The sequence below is a fragment of the Saccopteryx bilineata genome, chromosome 9 (assembly GCF_036850765.1).
Source record: "Saccopteryx bilineata isolate mSacBil1 chromosome 9, mSacBil1_pri_phased_curated, whole genome shotgun sequence".
Lineage (NCBI taxonomy): Eukaryota > Metazoa > Chordata > Mammalia > Chiroptera > Emballonuridae > Saccopteryx > Saccopteryx bilineata.
Window position 1 is genome coordinate 82,538,694 of NC_089498.1, and position 21,191 is coordinate 82,559,884.

Sequence of the window (21,191 nt, forward strand, 5' to 3'; positions counted from 1 at the left end):
GCTCGTGAGCCAGACGTGGCGCTTTTTTAAAATTAATTAATTAATTTAGTTAGTTAGTTATTTTGTATTTTTCTGAAGCTGGAAACAGGGAGAGACAGTCAGACAGACTCCCGCATGTGCCCGACCGGGATCCACCTGGCACGCCCACCAGGGGGCGACGCTCTGCCCACCAGGGGGCGATGCTCTGCCCCTCCGGGGCGTCGCTCTGCCGTGGCGACCAGAGCCACTCTAGCTCCTGGGGCAGAGGCCAAGGAGCCATCCCCAGCACCCGGGCCATCTTTGCTCCAATGGAGCCTTGGCTGCGGGAGGGGAAGAGAGAGACAGAGAGGAAGGAGAGGGGGAGGGGTGGAAAGGCAGATGGGCGCCTCTCCTGTGTGCCCTGGCCGGGAATCGAACCTGGGACCGCTGCACGCCAGGCTGACGCTCTACCACTGAGCCAACCGGCCAGGGCCTTTTTTTAAATTTTATTTATTCATTTTAGAGAGAGAGAGAGAGAGACAGAGGGAGAAGGGAGGGAGGAGCAGAAAGCATCAACTCCCATATGTGCCTTGACCAAGAAAGCCTGGGGTTTCGAACCGGCGACCTCAGCAGTTCCAGGTCGATGCTTTTACCCACTGCGCCACTGCAGGTCAGGCAAGACGTGGCTCTTTTGATGGCTGCATCTGGCTCGCAGACAAATCTTTAATTAAAAAATAATAACGTTAAAAATATAAAACAGGCCCTGGCCGGTTGGCTCAGCGGTAGAGCGTCAGCCTAGCGTGCGGAGGACCCGGGTTCGATTCCCGGCCAGGGCACACAGGAGAAGCGCCCATTTGCTTCTCCACCCCTCCGCCGCGCCTTCCTCTCTGTCTCTCTCTTCCCCTCCCGCAGCCAAGGCTCCATTGGAGCAAAGATGGCCCGGGCGCTGGGGATGGCTCTGTGGCCTGTGCCCCAGGCGCTAGAGTGGCTCTGGTCGCAACATGGTGACACCCAGGAGGGTCGCAACATGGCGACGCCCAGGATGGGCAGAGCATCGCCCCCTGGTGGGCAGAGCGTCGCCCCCTGGTGGGCGTGCCGGGTGGGTCCCGGTCGGGCGCATGCGGGAGTCTGTCTGACTGTCTCTCCCTGTTTCCAGCTTCAGAAAAATGCAAAAAAAAAAAAAAAAAAAAAAAAAAAAAAAAAAAAATATATATATATATATATATATATATATATATATATATATATATATATATATATATATAAAACAGGCCTGACCTGTGGTGGCGCAGTGGATAAAGCATCGACCTGGAAATGCTGAGGTCACCGGTTCGAAACCCTGGGCTTTCCTGGTCAAGGCACATATGGGAGTTGATGCTTCCAGCTCCTCCCCCCTTCTCTCTCTCTGTTTCTCTCTCTCCCTCTCTCTCTCCTCTCTAAAAATGAATAAATAAAATAAAAAAATATATATCAAACATTCTCATGTATTACCAAACATTCATTTCCTACTGCTCATGTTCATGGTTGCAGGTGGCTGGAGCCAATCACAGCTGTCCTTAGGACAACACCAAATTTTTATTGGATAATGCGTTATGTACATGGGTCGTTGTTTGGCTCTCATGGAATTACATTTTAAAATATGTGGCGTTCATGGCTCTCTCAGCCAAAAAGTTTCCCGACCCCTGCTCTAGACAAAGGGATCAGGAGCCCATGCTCCTTGCTTGAAAAACCTACATTCTGTAACATTTTATATGCTTTCTAATAATCATCCCTCTTGAAATTCTTTATATGTATAAAACTTGTAAACTAAAACAAGTAGGAACTAGCTTATTAGGTTTCCTAATAAGCTAGCCTAAACACTTTTAGCAAAGGTATTTCCACTTAGCCTCTCTCCTTGTCCTAAGCTAACCATTCCGTTGTGGCGACAGGGATGAAGGGTAAACACTAGAGGATTTGGGAATGTCTTTACTGTTATCTCGTGGTGTAGGAATGCTTTTTCCTTTTAATAGATCCAATAGGTAGATGTTGTAAGCTTGTTAGTAGTTAACTATTGTACCATGCTCCCTCCTTACCCACCCCAACCAGTACTTGATTTTGTATAAAAGAAGGTCTAGAACAGTAAGAGGGCCTACATGATTTGGGATCGCGTCCTGTGTAGTTAGCTGGCTATTTCGGCTAATTAATAAATTTCTCAAAAATTCATTTGGACTTGGTGTCTCTATGTAACCCATAGATTAAGGTACAGTACTTCACAACAACAGGAAGGGAGAGAGATGAGAAGCATCAAGTCTTCATTGCAGCACCTTAGTTATTCATTGATTGCTTTCTCATATGTGCCTTGATGGGAAGGGAGGGGCCTCAAGCCAGCAACCTTGTGTTTCAAGCCAGTGACCTTTGGGCTCAAGCCAGTGATCATGGGGTCATGTCTATGATCCCTCGCACAAGCCAGCAATCCTGCACTCAAGTTGGTGAGCCTGCACTCAAGCCTGCAACCTCAGGGTTTTGAACCTGGGTCCTCCACGTCCCCACTGATGCTCCATCCACTGCATCATCGCCTGGTCAGGCTTTATTTTCTTTTTTTTAATTTTTTTTTCTTTCATTTTTCTGAAGCTGGAAACAGGGAGAGACAGTCAGACAGACTCCCGCATGCGCCCGACCGGGATCCACCCGGCACGCCCACCAGGGGCGACGCTCTACCCACCAGGGGGCGATGCTCTGCCCAAACTGGGCGTTGCCATGTTGCGACCAGAGCCACTCTAGCGCCTGAGGCAGAGGCCACAGAGCCATCCCCAGCGCCCGGGCCATCTTTGCTCCAATGGAGCCTTGGCTGCGGGAGGGGAAGAGAGAGACAGAGAGGAAAGCGCGGCGGAGGGGTGGAGAAGCAAATGGGCGCTTCTCCTGTGTGCCCTGGCCGGGAATCGAACCCGGGTCGTCCGCACGCTAGGCCGACGCTCTACCGCTGAGCCAACCGGCCAGGGCAGGCTTTATTTTCATAATGAATTTCTATAGCAATTTTCAATCTTTTTATACTTGGGAATCAGTGAAAATAGCATAATTGTTTTTGGGACTGCTAAGGCAGAAATCACCCTGAATATAAGCAAATTCAACTAAGATTGTGGTAAGGTGCCAGAGAACTGTAAAACTTAGTATTGGCAATGCCTTTTTTTTTTTCTTACAGAGTGTTTATAAAGCCAGTAGCCACGGCCACCATCACATCTGCCTGGCCCACACAGGTTCGCACTGGATTCAGGCAGACGGTAATGAAACAACGGAACCAAGAACTGGTGGGCCATTAGCTTTAATCCTAGCTTGCACCTGGCCGGCAAGAAATAAAGTGGGAAAACACTTCCCTTTTCATTCAGGGCTCCCAAAGCCACTGACTTATTCCAGTTTCCTAGAATCAAAGGTTTCTAGCTCACCAGCCTTATTCACCTCTGTTCCCCATTTCCTTTTTTCCGCACAAACTGGCTTCTCCTTCAGCACTCCGCCATCTTGGCTGCTTCTCCTCTCCTCCACATGGCCTTTTTCTTCTCTCCTTTCTAATGCTAATCTCAGGAACTGAGAGAGAGCAAGCTCCCGGTCTGCCCTATTTTATAGTGTAGAAATCAAAACCTTTAATCCAATATACAAACAAGGAAGTCTCTGATACAAAGTCACTTAGGGTGGGAAAGGCTTAAAACTAAGCCTTAACAACCCTTCCTGCTTACAGCCTGTCCCCCACACCCAATGCAAACTATAAGCGAGCAAACCTATATATATTTACAAACAAACTTATTTGACCAACGGACCCTATTAATGTCGAAAGTTTTCGTCACCTTTAAGAGTGTCACTAACAGCCTGGCCAGTTGGTGGTGCATGACCCCGGAATCATAGACAGGACCCCATGATCTTGAGCCCAAGGTCGCTGGCTTGAGCAAGGGGTCACTGGTCTGCTGTAGCCTCCTGGTCAAAACACATAAGAGAAAGCAATCACTGAACAACTAAGGAGCCCAAAGAAGAATTAATGCTTCTCATCTCTCTCCCTTCTTGCCTGTCTGTCCCTATCTGTCCCTTCTCTGTCTCTCTGTCACACACACACACAAAAAGAGTCACTAACAATGGTACACTGGCGTGGAGGGGATTTGGAGTCTCCCCTCCCCATGAGTGCGGCGCTGGGCGAAAACAATCTCCGAGGGGGTTGGTGGTCTCCTGGCAGACCTCCGCTCGCTGGGGCACTCCTTCTCCTCCCCCCACCCCCCCTTCAGGCCCCAGGAGCCGGAAGGCTAGGGGCTTCCCTCCTCCGGCTGCAGGAGGAAGCTCGCGGTTGGCTGGCCCACGGGAGCGGGGCAGAGCTCAGACCCCGCCCCTCGACAGGGCTCCGCCCCTGGAGAGAGGCGCTCCGCTCCTTGGCGCGAAACAGGCGCTTCCTCGCCGTTTTCCGCCCAGCTGGCTCCTCCTCCCGCCCCGCCCAGACGGCTGCGTTAACAGCAGGTCCCGAGAGCCCGGGAGGAGCAGGATAGAGCTCCATACCAACCCCAGGCGTCGAGCCCGGGACGCCCGCGGAGAGATCTGTTTCTATCTGCGTCCCCTTTCGCCCCTCGCGGCTCCTCTGGGGCCAGCGGACAGGTGAGTGAGGGTCCCCGGCACGTCCTGCGTCTTCCGGGCTGCTCAGCATGGGGGTGGGGGTGTTGTCCGGCTGGTCGCGGACGGGCGTGCATCTGCCTGCATCAGCTCGATAAGCTGCGGGCACTGCCTTCCCTGTAGACCCGCCATGGCCAGCGCCATGTGACGACGCTGCGTGGCCGGGGTCGGGGGCTCCGCGAGCCTGGGCTGACTTGGGACGGGGTTGATCCTGTGACCAGAAGGCGACCGGCTGGTGTGGTGTGGGGGATGGCCGGTGGCCCCGACTCCTCAGACCAGCTGAGTTCTCGGGTATGCGCGCCTTTCCGGGAAGGGCTTGTACTAAGGAGAGCTGGTAGTGGCGTTTGCTTCGGGGACTCTTCCGGAACTGCGGAGACGCAAATCCTGGGAGCTGCTACTGTTGGGGTTTATTTGTAAGGCACTTTATTTGGAAGAATGCTGGGTTCATCCCGCGCCGTGTTCACCTGTGTTTACCTTCTCAGCTTTTCCACCTCCAACCTTGGCGACAGTCTCAGGGAGGATTCTTGGACTTTTATGTCCCTTAAGTCCTCAACTCAGCCCCTTGAAAGTTTCTCTAGGTAGAACTGTGTCTGTGTCTTAAAGGAGAGTTGTGAAGTTTCTCACCTAGAGACTTTGGAGGGCGAAAGTTAAACTAGCCAGTGCGAGCCCAAGCAGGGAACAGTCCGCCTGTTACATTTCTGTTCCTGCCCCTCTAATCAGTGACCTTTTTGTGGAGATGGATGTTCTAGCACAGACCCTGGGTATTTAGGTAGCGGGTCACTCTGCTCTCTCTCCAGGCCCTTCACTTTGTTCCCTGCTGCCCTGAACTCTGTCTGGAGTGTCATTGTGGGGGTGGGGGGTGAGCCTCTGCCTTACCCACAAATAGGAAAAAGAGCTTGCAGGGCAGGACCAGGCTGAGTCCAGGAGCTGGACAGGCAGGGCCTGTTACCTTGCTTGCCTCTAACTGGCTTTCATTCCTTCCTTGTCTCAGTCATCTGTTGGGAATTTCAGGAGGATTAGCAGCACTTTCTGTACTGCAAGGTGTTCCCTTATAAAGAGTGAAGAGTGACTAGGTGAGATGCCACTGCATCCGCCCCTAGTCTTGTCTATTACTAGTCTTCATGCCTTGGTTTTCTGACCAGGTGACCTCAGCATTCCAGGTTGAGGCTTTATCCACTGTGCCACCACAGGTCAGGCTGTTTAAAACGGGGTGATAGCAATGCCTACCACACAGGGCGATTGTGAGGATTAAATAAATTAATATATTTAACAACCTTACAGCCCAAGCACTGAGCAGAACAGGTGGTGACTGTTAAACCATACCTGTGTGTTCCAGGTAGATGTCACTCAGACATAAAGCTGACAGCAGGGCCTTGTGCATAAGTAATCATCTGTAAGTGTCAATGATAAAGTTATAATGATGGCTATTCTTCCCTTCATGCAGCTGAAGGTCCAGCCAAGTTGAACTACTCCTCTGACCTGTCCCTCTGTCTTAGCTCATGCTGTTCCACCCTCCTGTAATCTGTAATGCCTTCCTTCCCTCATTTCTGCCCATTGTTCACCACCCTCCTGGGAGCCATTCAAGTGCCTGCTCCCAGCAGGAAGGGGACAGTATATGCTGTTAGCCCACAAAGCTGCCCTCCTCCACTTTTTTGGGACTGACCCACTTCTCAGTACTGGCCTTTTATAGTATCTGTATGGCCACGTGTCTTATCTCTGCCCTGTCCTTTATCTCTGGAGGGTGAGCGCTGTTTCTTACTTATCTCTTAGTCTCTAGTCTCACAGCACCCAGGATGGGCTTTGCCTAATGTGGATGCCCAGTACATGTTAGCTGAGTGAAAGAGGCAGGCCAGGGAAGTTGTTAAAATACTAGACGTTGAGATGGAAATGAGTCCAGACTGAGTGGTGAGAATAGGAGCTGGCTGAGAGGCCAAGTAGGAAGTCTTTTGACTCCTTTATGTAGCCAGGGGGAGGGTGATAGGGCCCATCCTGAATTGCTGTTCCTCGAAGGCCAAGATTGATTAGTGATGCCTTAGTCATGTGATTTGGAGAAGGCCAGGTAGTTTGGGGTGAAGTAGTGAAAATTGTGCCAGAATAGGTTAGAGTGGGTTCTTCTTGAGAATCTACTGCAAAATGGAGAGAGAGGAACAAAAGTTGGTGTGGGCAGGAGATGAATGTAGAAACGAAATCTGTTCTGTGTTCAGAGGCGCTTGGCTTTTTGTAGCTCTCCTTCCTTTCTCTTCCTTCTTTTTTGAGAGAGAGAGAAAGACATAGGAAGGGAGAGAGATGAGAGCATCAACTTGTTGTTGCGGCACTCTAGTTGTTCGTTGATTGCTTCTCATACGTGGCTTTACCAGGGGACTCCAGCCATGCCAGTGTCCCCTTGCTCAAGCCAGCAACCTTTGTGTTCAAGCAGGCGACCATGGGGTCATGTCAGTGATCCTATGCTCAAGTTGGATGATCCCACGCTCAAGCCAAATGAACCTGCACTCAAGCTGGCTCCTCAGTGTTCCAGGTTGACACTCTATCCACTGTGCCACCACTGGTCAGGCGACTCTCTCTTCTTTAAAAAAAGTTTTAAAATTGATTTTAGAGAAAGAGAGGTAGAGTGAGAGAAAGAGAAACATCAATTTATTGTTCTTGTTTATTTATGTATTCATTGTTTGAATCTCCTATGTGCCCTGATCAGGGATTGAACCCACAACCTTGGTGCATGGGGATGACACTCTAACCAACTGAGCTTCCTGGCTAGGGCCTCTTTTCTTAACTGTCATCTCCTTGTATGTCTGAAGCAGTTCCTGGCACTTGGTTCTATGGGGCACGTGGGTGAGAATCTGTATGTGAGTGTGCTTCACAGTCATAGCCAAACAAATAGACCCAAGTTTCTCTGGCCTTTTCTCTGCAAAACTGATCTCATTTCCCTGGAACATCAAGAATTTGAAAGACACTTAGGTAGGAAAGCTCTTAAGGGAAAGGAAGAAATGGAAGTGTCTTTGGTGGGAATTTGCATTTTTTTTTAATAAACGTTTTCTCAATTTTTTAATTAATTAATTAATTAATTCATTTTAGAGAGGAGAGAGGGAGGGGAGAGAGAGAGAAGGGGGAGGAAGAGGAAGCATCAACTCCCATATGTGCCTTGACCAGGCAAACCAGGCTTTTGAACCGGCAACCTCAGTGTTTCCAGGTTAACGCTTTATTCACTGCGCCACCACAGGTCAGGCTGCATTTTTAAAAGGACTTGCTGAAATTCAGTGGCATATATAATAACCTGAAGCCATACATTTGATCTACTGACCCTAACCCTGAAATGAAGGTCTGATATCTCAAGGTGTGTTATGGGACAGGGAACCTGGCTCTTTGGGTCTGCCTGGGGCCAGCCAGTAATGTATGGGTTCTTGATTTTGTGCAGGAAAAATTTTACAACACGAGTCCAGTGATTTTAAGAGTAAGCTTGTTAACGCTGGGACAGTGAAAGAAGGGTCTAGAATTGAAGAAGCAGCAGGAAAGAGCCTGCCTTGGCTTTCTATAAACCTTATGGGAAAGAAATGAGTGAAGAAAAGGAGGTCTTGGAGACAGGTTCAGGGGTTAGCCCAGGATGAGTTGCTGCTGCCCACTGTTGCCCTGGTTGCAAGTCTCATGAGGACCTTTGAGTTTGATGCACGCCTGTGGGGGAAGACGAGGGGCAGGGAGATGGGAAAAGGCATGGGTGTGCTCCCAGGAGGGGAAGGAGAGCACGCTGGGTTCTTTGTTTAGAGGCTCTTAAAAAAAGGTTTTATTTATTGATTTTAGAGAGAGGTGAGAGAGAAGGAGGAGAGGAATGAGAATCATCAACTTAAGTAGTTGCTTCTTGTATGTACCTTGACCAGGTGACCTCAGCATTCCATGTTGAGGCTTTATCCACTGTGCCTCCACAGGTCAGGCTGTTCTGAGGATTTTTTTTTTTTTTTTTTTTTTTACAGAGACAGAGAGAGTTAGAGAGAGGGCTAGACAGAGACAGACAGACAGGAACAGAGAGATGAGAAGCATCAATCATTAGTTTTTTTTGTTGTGCGTTGCAACACCTTAATTGTTCATTGATTGCTTTCTCATATGTGCCTTGACTACGGGCCTTCAGCAGACCAAGTAACCCCTTGCTCGAGCCAGCGACCTTGGGTCCAAGCTGGTGAGCTTTTGCTTAAACCAGATGAGCCCTTGCTCGAGCTGGTGACCTTGGGGTCTCGAACCTGGGTCTTCTGCATCCCAGTCCAACGCTCTATCCACTGCGCCACCACCCGGTCGGGCTCTTCTGAGGATTTTTAAAGATGGTAATTTAGGGGGAATTTTAATAGAATTTTTTTAAAGTTTTGAAATTATTTTTTAAGTTGATTGCTTTTTTTTTTTTAAGTTCTAATTTTTTTTAAATTTTTATTTATTTATTTATTTTTTACAGAGACAGAGAGTGAGTCAGAGAGAGGGATAGACAGGGACAGACAGACAGGAACGGAGAAAGATGAGAAGCATCAATCACTAGTTTTTCATTGCGCGTTGCAACACCTTAGTTGTTCATTGATTGCTTTCTCATATATGCCTTGACCGTGGGCCTTCAGCAGACTGAGTAACCCCTTGCTGGAGCCAGCGACCTTGGGTCCAAGCTGGTGAGCCTTGCTCAAACCAGATGAGCCTGCGCTCAAGCTGGCGACCTCGGGGTCTTGAACCCTGCTCCTCTGCATCCCAGTCCGACGCTCTATCCACTGCGCCACTGCCTGGTCAGGCAAGTTGATTGCTTTTTGAGGGACAGAATGAGGAATGGAGAGAGAGAAGCATTCATTTGTTGTTCCACTTAGTTATGCATTTCCATATGTGCCCTAACTCTAGGGATCGAACCCACAGCCTTGGTGTTTCAGGATGACGCTCTAACCAACTGAGCTAATGGGCTAGGGCTCAGTAGACTGTTCATCAGCTTTTTCAGGTATGCCCTTTCAGGGTTGTGGTCTCTACTGAGTGTTCAGGCCCGGGTAGGGGGTCATTACTAATTGTAGCTGGTCCTGGCATTGCCCACCTGGGTGTGGAGCTAAAATACAACTGAGGCCTAGATGTGATCTCTAGGGAAGTGACCTTCAGTATCTGGCTGTAAATTGCTTGTCCAGATATTTGTCTCAGTTTCTCCATTCTATGTGCCCAGAAATTTTTCTAGCTTCTTACTGCCCCGTCTCTGTGGGAGGATCCTAACAATGCAGCCTGAACAGTGAACCCAGCTGGCCATGCTACACTACTGTGAGAACTTAATGGGTGAGGGCAACCAAGGAGTCAGGAGACTGAGCTCATTTGTGCTAGGTGACCTGGGGTAAACCGTGAAGCCACCCAGGATGTTTCAGATGGTAAAATGCCTACCTTAAATGGTTTGCAGAATACAGTGAGAAGATGTTTGCAAAAGCAGATTGAGATCAGTTAGGTTGTGGTGATGATAGTGGTGGTATTTTTTTAAATATTTTATTTATTTATTTATTTATTTTTTACAGGGCCAGAGAGAGAGTCAGAGAGAGAGGTAGATAGGGATAGACAGACAGGAACGGAGAGAGATGAGAAGCATCAATCATCAGTTTTTTGTTGTGACACCTTAGTTGTTCATTGATTGCTTTCTCATATGTGCCTTGACCATGGGTCTTCGGCAGACCGAGTAACCTCTTGCTTGAGCCAGCGACCTTGGGTCCAAGCTGGCGAGCTTTTTTGCTCAAGCCATGAGCCCGAGCTCAAGCTGGCTACCTCGGGGTCTCGAACCTGGGTCCTCTGCTAAGGACCTGGGGTCCTGAACCTGGGTCCTCAGCTTCCCAGTCCAGCGCTCTATCCACTGTGCCACTGCCTGGTCAGGCGATAGTGGTGATATCTTGGATATGTTACTGCAGGGAGCTTTAAAGCTGTGAGTGGCCTGTGCAGGTGGTTGATGCCTGACACTATGATCACTTAGTATCTAGTGTTCCAGGTGCTTGTGCTCCTGAATGTCCCACTGTCTTAGCAGGACAGAAGGGAAGAATCATTCCTGAAATTGAGAGGGAAGTCAGGTGTCCCTAGCCTCTCACACCTGGAGCGCGAGGAGAGGCTGGCATGGAATATGGCGAGATGCGAACAGTCAGAGAGAGGAGAGAGAAACTCAGCGGCTGTTAGGGATGTGGAAGGAGCAGATGGCAGATTAAGCCCCAGGAGTGGCATCTCTGGGGAACAGGGTGTGTATGTAGGGGTGCGGCGGAGGCTGGTGATAACAGATATGAGCTTGTGGTATCCACCTAAAAGGTCATGGTTATTTTTAGGAAGTAGGTGACAAGGCATGTTTCTGTTGAACTTTGTATTAGTGAGTACCCACTGTTTGCCCAGCCTTGTGCTGTGTGCACAGAGGCAGAGGCCAACCCCAAGCCTGGGTTGTCTCTGCACTCCCCTGAGACACAGGACACTGATGGGAACTAAGTTTGGAGGATGAGGAAGATCATGAACTCAGGTTTGGTCATGTTGTGCTTGAGGTGCCTTCAGTACCAGGTAGGCAGAAGGGTCTGGGGATCAGGAGGAGCCTGGGCTAGAGGGACATTTCTGTCTAGATTGTAACTGGTGTATGTCAAAGGCATGATGAGATTGAGGCGCTCACCTTTGGACAGCTGAATAAAGGAAGAGCCTGTAAGGGAGCCAGAAAAAGAACAAGAGGAGGAAGGAAAACCCAGAGGGTCCCACAGGAGCCAGGTGACCCCGTTCCAGCAGTGGCCATCGCTGCTGTGGGAGTGATGTGGAGATCGGTCACCTGAGCTGCAGCTGCTTTTGTGGGGTGATGGGAGCAGGAGCCGCATGGAATAAATGAATAGGTGGGGAAGTAGCAGGAGGTGGTGACGTAAGGGTACAAAGTCTAGACCAGCTTTGGAGATGCGGTCTTTGAGGGGAGGAGAAAGACTGGGTGGTGCTGGAGGAGGATGGCCTTGAGGGATGTTGGTTTCTGTTCTCTCAGCCTGTTCTGATCCCATTTCACCTGTAAAGTAAGCAGTGTGGATGGCCTGCAGCCAAGGGTGCCTCCCTACCTCTCTCTGTGTCACATAGACACAGGCATCTGTCAAACCTGGTTTGTTTCTCCAGATGGATTCATGGTGTGTAACACACTCTGTCTCTTGTGCTTGTGATTCATTTCACATGAATGAATCACAGTGACTCCAGGTTACTGTTCCCATATGTCAATAGCAGGTCTGCATGTGATGTTCAGATGTACCATAATTTATTCAACCTTTCCCTTATTGATGGGTATTGAGACCGCTAATTATTTTTAAAGATTTTATTTATTGATTTTATTTTTTGTGTGTGTTTTCTGGCTTCCTCTGAAAATGGTCACCACTTTTTTTTTTCTTTTTTGTATTTTTCTGAGGTTGGAAATGGGGAGGCAGTCAGACAGACTTCCGCATGCGCCCGACCAGGATCCACCCGGCACGCCCACCAGGGGGCAATGCTCTGCCCATCTGGGGCGTCGCTCTGCCACAATCTGAGCCATTCTAGCGCCTGAGGCAGAGGCCACAGAGCCATCCTCAGCGCCTGGGCAAATGCTGCTCCAATGGAGCCTTGGCTGTGGGAGGGGAAGAGAGAGACAGAGAGGAAGGAGAGGGGGAGGGGTGGAGAAGCAGATGGGCGCTTCTCCTGTGTGCCCTGGCCAGGAATCGAACCCGGGACTCCCACACGCCAGGCTGACGCTCTACCACTGAGCCAACCGTCCAGGGCTATTTATTGATTTTAGAGAAGGGAGAGAAGAGTGAGGAAGGTGATGGGGGAGCCCAGAGGAACTTCTTTTTTCTTTATTTTTCTTTATTTATTTTTAAAATATATTTTATTTATTTCAGAGACAGAGCGAGAGTCAGAGAGGGATAGATAGGGACAGACAGGAACGGAAAGAGATGAGAAGCATCAATGATCAGTTTTTTGTTGCAACACCTTAGTTCAGGGGTCCCCAAACTTTTTACACAGGGGTCCAGTTCACTGTCCCTCAGACCGTTGGAGGGCCGGACTATAAAAAAAAACTATGAACAAATCCCTATGCACACTGCACATATCTTATTTTAAAGTAAAAAAACAAAACGGGAACAAATACAATATTTAAAATAAAAAAACAAGTAAATTTAAATCAAGAAACTGACCAGCCTGACCTGTGGTGGCGCAGTGGATAAAGCGTCAACCTGGAAGTGCTGAGGTCGCCGGTTCGAAACCCTGGGCTTGCCTGGTCAAGGCACATATGGGAGTTGATGCTTCCAGCTCCTCCCCCCTTCTCTCTCTCTGTCTCTTCTCTCTCTCTCTGTCTCTCTCTCTCCTCTCTAAAATGAATTAAAAAAAAAACAAAACTGACCAGTATTTCAATGGGAACTATGGGCCTGCTTTTGGCTAATGAGATGGTCAATGTGCTCCTTTCATTGACCACCAGTGAAAGAGGTGCCCCTTCCGGAAGTGCAGCGGGGGCCAGATAAATGGCCTCAGGGGGCCGCATGTGGCCCGTGGGCCGTAGTTTGGGGACCCCTGCCTTAGTTGTTCATTGATTGCTTTCTCATACGTGCCTTGACCGTGGGCCTTCAGCAGACCGAGTAACCCCTTGCTCGAGCCAGCAACCTTGGGTCCAAGCTAGTGAGTTTTTCGCTCACACCAGATGAGCCCACACTCAAGCTGGCAACCTCGGGGTCTCGAACCTGGGTCCTTCTGCATCCCAGTCCGACGCTCTATCCACTGTGCCACCGCCTGGTCAGGCTCTTCATTTTTTTTTTTAAGATTTTATTTATTCATTATAGAGAGGAGAGAGAGAGAGAGAGAGAGAGAGAGAGAGAGAGAGAGAAGGGGGGAGGAGCAGGAAGCATCAACTCCCGTATGTGCCTTGACCAGGCAAGCCCAGGGTTTTGAACCGGCAACCTCAGTATTTCCAGGTTGACGCTTTATCCACTGCGCCACCACAGGTCAGGCGAAACTTCTTAATTGGGCAAGCCTGGAGTTTCCAACCAGTAACCTCAGCATTCCAAGCATTCCAGGTCAACGTTTTATCCACTGTGCCACCACAGGTTAGGCTACAATATCTCTTTTTATCAGGCTGTATTAAGATTTCCTCTGTGTGCCTGACCAGGCTGTGGCACACTGGATAGAGCGTCAGCTTGGAATGTAGAAGACCCAGGTTCAAAACCCCAATGTTGCTAGCTTGAGCACAGGCTCATCCAGTTTGAGTGTGGGCTCACCACCTTGAACACAGGTTGGCTGGCTTGAATATAGGGTCATAGACATGACCTCGTGGTCACTGGCTTGAGCAAGGGGTTAATGGTTTGGCTTGAGGTTCATCCTTCCCCATTAAGTCTAATATGAAAAAACAGTCAATGAACAACTACGGTGCCACAACAAAGAATTGATGCTTCTCATCTCTCTCCATTCCTGTCTGTCTCTCTCTCGTAAAAAAAAAAAAAAAAAAAAAAAGATTTCCTTTGTAGCCAACTGCGTGATTGCTATTAAAAGGTTTCATGGCCTGACCAGGCGGTGGCGCAGTGGATAGAACGTTGGACTGGGATGCGGAAGACCCAGGTTCGAGACCCCAAGGTCGCTGGCTTGAGCAAGGGGTTACTCAGTCTGCTGAAGGCTCACGGTCAAGGCACATATGAGAAAGCAATCAATGAACAACTAAGGTGTTGCAATGAAAAACTGATAATTGATGCTTCTCATCTCTCTCCATTCCTGTCTGTCTGTCCCTATCTATCCCTCTCTCTGACTCTGTCTCTGTTAAAAAAAAAAAAAAGTTTCATGAACATGTAGGAGGAAGACTGTATTTTCTGTGGGCCACAACTTTAAATTTATTTAACTTGAGCTTGCCCTCTATCCTTGCTTAGTTATTTGTCAGATTCTGAGAGGTGTATCAAAAAGTCTCACTGTAATATTTTATTCTATGAACAACTTAAGTAAAAGCAACTATGAGTTGATGCTTGTCATCTCTACGCACTCTCTTCTTTCCTCTCTCTCTCTAATCTCCTTCCTTAAAAAAAGATTTTATTTATTGATTTTATTTATTCATTCTAGAGAGAGGGAGAGACAGAGAGAGAGAGAGAGAGAGAGGAGAAACAGAGAGAGAGAAGGGGGGAGGAGCTGGAAGCATCAACCCCCATACGTACCTTGACCAAGCAAGCCCAGGGTTTCGAACCGACGACCTCAGCATTTCCAGGTCGACGCTTTATCCACTGCGCCACCACAGGTCAGGCTATTTATTGATTTTAGGGGTGTGTGTGTGTGTGTGTGTGTGAGAGAGAGAGAGAGAGAGAGAGAGAGAGAGAGAAAGGCAGGGAGGAGGAACAACTCATAGTTGCTTCTCGTATGTGCCTTGATCAGGCAAGCCCAGGGTTTCGAACCAGCAACCTTAGCATTCTAGGTCAACTCTTTATCCACTGTGCCACCACAGGCCAGGCTAGAATACATACATATGTGTGTGTGTGTGTGTGTGTGTGTGTGTGTGTGTGTGTGGATATATATATTTTTTTTTTTGTATTTTTCTGAAGTTGGGGAGGCAGTCAGACAGATTCCAGCATGCGCCCGACCGGGACCCACCCGATATGCCCACCAGGGGGCGATGCTCTGCCCATCTGGGGCGTTGCTTTGTTGCAACCAGAGCCATTCTAGTGCCTGAGGCAGAGGCCATAGAGCCATCCTCAGCGCCTGGGCCAACCTTGCTCCAAAGGAGCCTCAGCTGAGGGAGGGGAAGAGAGAGACAGAGAGGAAGGAGAGGGGGAGGGGTGAAGCAGATAGGCGCTTCTCCTGTGTGCCCTGGCTGGGAATCGTGCACACCAGGCTTACGCTCTACCACTGAGCCTACCACTGAGCCAACTGGACAGGGCCTAGAATACATATTTTTTAAGTCAGGCTTTACTTATATTTGTTCTAGCTTTATGAGGTTGGCCTTCATGTTTGATGTGTTCAAGTTTATCAAGTCTATCTTTGTGGATTGCACCCTGTGTCATTTGCTGCTTATTTAAGGCTGTTGGCCTTTGGCCATAAATTCCATATTATCTGTTTAGGAGACTATATCACCCAAGGATCTGGAAGAATCGCTCCTTCTGTACAGCCCTAAAATGACTAAATGCACTTTATAAAACAGTGAGAGGCTCAGAAATGTACAGGCAGATGTCAGTCACAGGAGGGATTGTGTGTGGGGTATCATTTATGCCCCCTTTAGTTTCAGTGCAGGCTGTGGAGGAGGTGGTAATCCGGTCTCCCGCACCTACTTCTCAATGTCCCATTAGCATGAGCTCCCCATCCTGGGCTGTTCCAGTGGTTCCCCTGAAAACCAGGTTTTTAGGAGGAATGTATAAAATGAGATTTGCATGCAAACCCCAGGGTCAGGCCTGTGTATCTATCTCTTCTCCCTCTTTGTGGTGTCTACCTGCTTCCTTTAGGTTCAAGGATATGGTCCAATAGCTCTGATTGCAAGTACATGTTTCCTTCCTCATATGCTGGACTTTCTCTGTTCCCCAAAGGATATTACAAAATAGTATAGAGAAAGGACTCAGGGCCAAATGGCAGATGTAAAGACTTGGGCCCCCAAGTCCTATGCTCTTTTCTGTGCTGTGTTTTACATCACATATACAGTTTAACAGACTGGAACGGCTTAGCCTTGTACCATGAAATCCTAGTGGGTAGTTTTCCGAGTTCTGTTTTTCCACATCTGAAGGAAAATGGCTGAAAATTGGCAAGAACAACCCTCAGCCTGCTGAGGCAGGATTATTGAAAAGTCCTCAACATATTTTTAATGTTAATGTTTTCACTTTTAATTTTTCTCTTGTGTAATATATTTTTATCAGTCGCTTGCTTTTTAACCTTTCTTTCTCACTTAGAAAATGTTCCACTTGTAACCAGCCCACGAGTGGGGTGGGGGAGGGAGAAAGGATGGCAGGAGACCACGATGACTATGGCAGCAAACTGAATGGTGGCTGTGTGTCTGGGAGAGAATTCAGACTGTTCACATACCAGATATTCTTTTTTTTTAATTTTTACTTATTGATTTTAGAGAGAGAAGAGAAACATCAGTCTGTTCTACTTTGTGCATTCATTGGTTAATTCTTGGACGTGTCCAGATCATGGATCGAACCTGCAACTTTGGCGAATGGGGACGATGCTCTAACCAACTGAGCTTCTCAGCCAGGGCCCATCCATTCTGGATAGTTTTGATTTTATTCCTTGCATTTTGTTTTCTGTTTATTATTTATTATACGTAGTTGGGTGTTACTTCTTTCCTGATTGCTGCTGTCTTGGCTAAGTTTCTCATCATTCCTCTTCCCCGCTGCCTACATTAGGATTCAGGTGTGGTTGTGAATTAAGAGTGGAGCTTCTCTCTCTTCAGAAATTGGAGAGTTAGTAAGTGTCTGTTTCATGAGGATGTCTAGGCACCACAGTCCAGGTATAAAGTTGCTTCCAGCATTCCCTGAGGGTATGGTTTTTGGTTGTTAAAACTCAGGTTCCTGGACCCCAGCCCCAAAGGCTCTGATGTAGGAGGTCCATGGTGGGGCTGAAGAATTTTCATTTCTAATAGGTACCCAGGTTATGCAGATGCTGCCAGTCTGGGGGCCACACTTCGGATTTCACTGTGCTTCCTCACCTGCGGTATTTCCTTTACCTGCCTGACCCCGGACAGCTAATGTTTACATCTCTGTGACAGGGCCCTGTCTGGTCAACAGGGAGACTTGGAAACAGTGCTCACTTCGGCAGCATGTATACTAAAATTGGAACGAAACATAGTCCTTATTTGGGGCTGTCATGTGCCAGGCTACAGCTAGTGTTCTGTTTTAGAACCACGGGGAGGACAGATGGTTTAAGGAGGACAACCAGAAGTTTCTGGAACACCACCCACTACTTTCCTTTTTTTTTTTTTTTTTTTTCCAGAGACAAGAGTCAGAAGAGAGGGATAGACAGACAGGAACGGAGAGAGATGAGAAGCATCAATCGTTAGTTTTTCGTTGTGACACCTTAGTTGTTCATTGATTGCTTTCTCATATGTGCCTTGACTGTGGGGCTGCAGCAGACTGAGTAACCGCTTGCTCAAGCCAGCGACCTTGACTCTGCTCAAACCAGATGAGCCCGCACTCAAGCTGGCGACCTCGGAGTCTTGAACCTGGGTCCTCCGCATCCCAGTCGAATGCTCTATCCACTGCGCCACCACCTGGTCAGGCACTACTGTCCTTAATGTGAAGCTACTACTATGCTGGTCATTGTTGCCATTGGCTAAGCCATTATTCCTCAGGCTAGGAAGCAGGGGTTGTTGGTGTCTTGTGGCAGTGGGGTACCAGCTGCGGTGCACGGCGTGGCCTCTGACCCTGGGGGCTGGTGGCGCAGCCGAGGAGCTGCTGCTGCTACTTGCTGATGTGTTGATTCCCTGCTGCTCAGGTCTGACAGCTGTACATCCTGCCACATGGAGCCACTTCCTGGTTTTCCAGGCCCCACAGGATGGGGCTCCAAGACCCAGCTTCAGGGTACAGAGTATCTTGCTGTGCTTCCTCCCCCCAAACGACTCTTTCCAGGCGACTTGGGGGACAGAGGCCATTTGAGCCCTGATCTGAGCTGGAGCTAATGGTCTGTGCAGCTCCTGGTACCCCAGTGAGATCAGAACAAGTGGCTGCCAACCCTGCTGATTGCTGCTGATAACTGAGAGGGAGGTGAACCTGAGGAATAAGTGTCCCAGAGAGCCCCTGCAGGAGATGACACTTTCTGTGTGACTGTTCTGTGAGATTTCATCTGGGAGGCAGCAGAGTAATTTTCTTTCTTTCTTTCTTTCTTTTTTGTATTTTTCTGAAGTTGGAAACAGAAAGGCAGTCAGACAGACTCCCGCATGCACCCGACCGGGATCCACCCGGCACGCCCACCAGGGGGCGATGCTCTGCCCATCTGGGGCGTCGCTCTGTTGCATCCAGAGCCATTCCAGCGTCTGAGGCAGAGGCCACAGAACCATCCTCAGCGACAGGGCCAACTTTGCTCCAATGGAACCTTGGCTGAGGGAGGGGAAGAGAGAGACAGAGAGGAAGGGGGGGGGGGGAGAAGCAGATGGGCGCTTCTCCTGTGTGCCCTGGCCAGGAGTCGAACCTGGGACTCCTGCACTCCAGGCCGACGCTCTACCACTGAGCCAGCCGGCCAGGGCCAGAGTAATTTTCTCATTCTGTCCTTCCCAGGGTAGCCTTCACATTTCCCATGGCCACTCTCCAGCAGGAAGGTAGAGTAAAGCCCAGAACTGTGCTGAGTGGAGGGGAGCAGTCTGGGCCGTAGTGCATCTGCCCGAAAGTGTAGAAACACGGTCCTAGCATTTGTCCCACCCTAGCCAGTCCTGAGGCCTTCAGCAGCCCCGTCCACTCTCTGGGCCTCAGCTCCCACCTCAGGAAAATGAGCTGGTTGAACCAAATGAATTCATGAAGGCCCCTTCCGGCTCCTGTGTTGTAAGATTCTTATGTGATCCAAATGCCACTGCACGGGAACTGACCTTTTATTTCTTTTTTTTTTTTTTTTTTTTTTTTTTTTTAATTTTTATTTATTTATTCATTTTTAGAGAGGAGAGACAGAGAGAGAGAAGTGGGGAGGAACTGGAAGCATGAACTCCCATATGTATGTGCCTTGACCAGGCAAGCCCAGGGTTTTGAACCGGCAACCTCAGCATTTCCAGGTCAACGTTTTATCCACTGCGCCACCACAGGTCAGGCCTGACCTTTTATTTCTAAGAGGTTATTTTAGAACCTGCTTGCTCACATTCAGCCCCTTGGTCGAGACTAGACACTGCCCCACCTCCTCTCTCTCAGCCTGCGTTACCCAGACTTCTCCGGACTGGGGAGCCCCAGGTCTGAGGCCCTGCCTGGCTAATGATTGACTTAGGCTCCAGCTATTATTAATTCAGGGCATGTGGGTGGTGGGGGTGAATGTTTAAGAGCACCTTCTGTGGGCTTTTTGTTCAGTGCCTGGGAAATACGGTCAGGGTTGGTGGAGTGTGGCCCCAGGCTCTCTCTGGCTTGTTTCTGTGCTGTAATGGCATCCAAGACTCACCCCTCAGAGGTGAGATGGAGCCCAGTGAGGGCAGGGCACTGGGCTCAGCAGTGCCTGCAGGGGTTAGGGCACTGCCCCCTTTGTAGCCCAGCTGGGGATGTTCATACACCCCTGAGGTCCTGCCTTTACACAGGAGGGAGAGAGGAATGTCCTAGATATGTCCTCTGCCCCCACAATTCCTGAAGCCTACGTACCAGAAACTCTGACCGAAGAGGCTGTTGGAACCGGTGCCACCCAGGTGTGAAAGAGATGAATCAGGGTCCATTAGTGTCTTGGAGTTAGCTCTCACTGTGCCCAGCCCTGTGTGGCCAATGGCAGGAGGAGGAGAGGTCTGTCCTACAGCCTGGACATGATCTCACTGTGAGGCCTAGGAGAAACTAATTCTAGCTCTGGCACTAGTTGGGTGTCTTGTCAACAATGATCTCGAGCACCGTGGTTGGGTAGTTCAGTTGGTTAGAGTATTGTCCCAATATCACTATGGGAGGTTTGATCCCCAGTAAGGGCACATACAGGAATCAACCAATGAATGCATAAATAAGTGGAACAACAAATTGGTGTTTCCCTCTTTCTCTCCAAAAAAAAAAAAAAAAAAAAAAAAAAAAAGATCTCTTACCTTACTTCTCTTTGTGGACGGGGAAAAAAATAGTTTTTTTTAAATAAATCAAAATGTGGCCACAAATTGACAAATGGTTGTCATGGAATTACATTTTTTTTTTTAATTTTTATTTTTTTACAGAGAGAGGGCTAGACAGGGACAGACAGAAACGGAGAGATGAGAAGCATCAATCATTAGTTTTTCGTTGTGCATTGTGATACCTTAGTTGTTCATTGATTGCTCTCCCATATGTGCCCTGACTGCGGGCCCTCAGCAGACCGAGCAACCCTCTGCTTGAGCCAGGACCTTGGGTCCAAGCTGGTGATCCCTTGCTCAAACCAAATGAGTCTGCACTCAAGCTGGCTACCTCAGGGTCTCGAACCTGGGTCCTTGGCATCCCAGTCCGATGCTCCATCCACTGCGCCACTGCCTGGTCAGGCTCGGAATTACATTTTAAAATATGTTGCGTTTATGGCTCTCTCAACCAAAAAGGTTCCCGACCCCTGGCCTAAGGCTTAGTTTTAAGACAGCTTTTCCCCACACCCTAGACCAGGCATCCCCAAACTATGGCCTGGCTGCATGTGGACCCCTGAGGCCATTTATCCGGCCTCCGCCGCACTTCTGGAAGGGGCACCTCTTTCATTGATGGTCAGTGAGAGGAGCACTGTATGTGGTGGCCCTCCAACGATCTGAGGGACAGTGAACTGGCCCCCTGTGAAAAGTTTGGGGACCCCTGCATGATGTGGGATGGTGCACTCTCATGAGGAATCCCATTATGCCTCAGATAAGTGACTTTGTATCAGAGACTTCCTTATTTATATATTGGATTAGATACTTTTTTTTTTACAGAGACAGTCACAGAGAGGGATAGACAGGGACAGACAGACAGGAACGGAGAGATGAGAAGCATCAATCATTAGTTTTTTGTTGCGCATTGCGACACCTTAGTTGTTCATTGATTGCTTTCTCATATGTGCCTTGACTGCAGGCCTTCAGC

At 48.9% G+C, this 21,191-nt stretch overlaps 1 protein-coding gene across 3 annotated transcripts in view; it reads left to right on the forward strand.

Annotated features, from left to right (window-relative positions):
- The first annotated feature begins 4,394 nt into the window (after positions 1-4,394).
- The window catches only part of ANXA11 (annexin A11), a 70,755-nt gene continuing 53,958 nt past the window's right edge, over positions 4,395-21,191 (forward strand). The window contains exons 1-2 of one of the 3 annotated variants that reach the window (XM_066242395.1): positions 4,395-4,563; positions 19,112-19,255. The gene's annotated coding sequence lies outside the window, so the exon portion shown is untranslated. Of the gene's footprint in view, positions 4,564-10,957; positions 11,086-19,111; positions 19,256-21,191 lie in introns of those variants that run through there. The other 2 variants (XM_066242394.1, XM_066242396.1) reach the window with 2 other exon arrangements.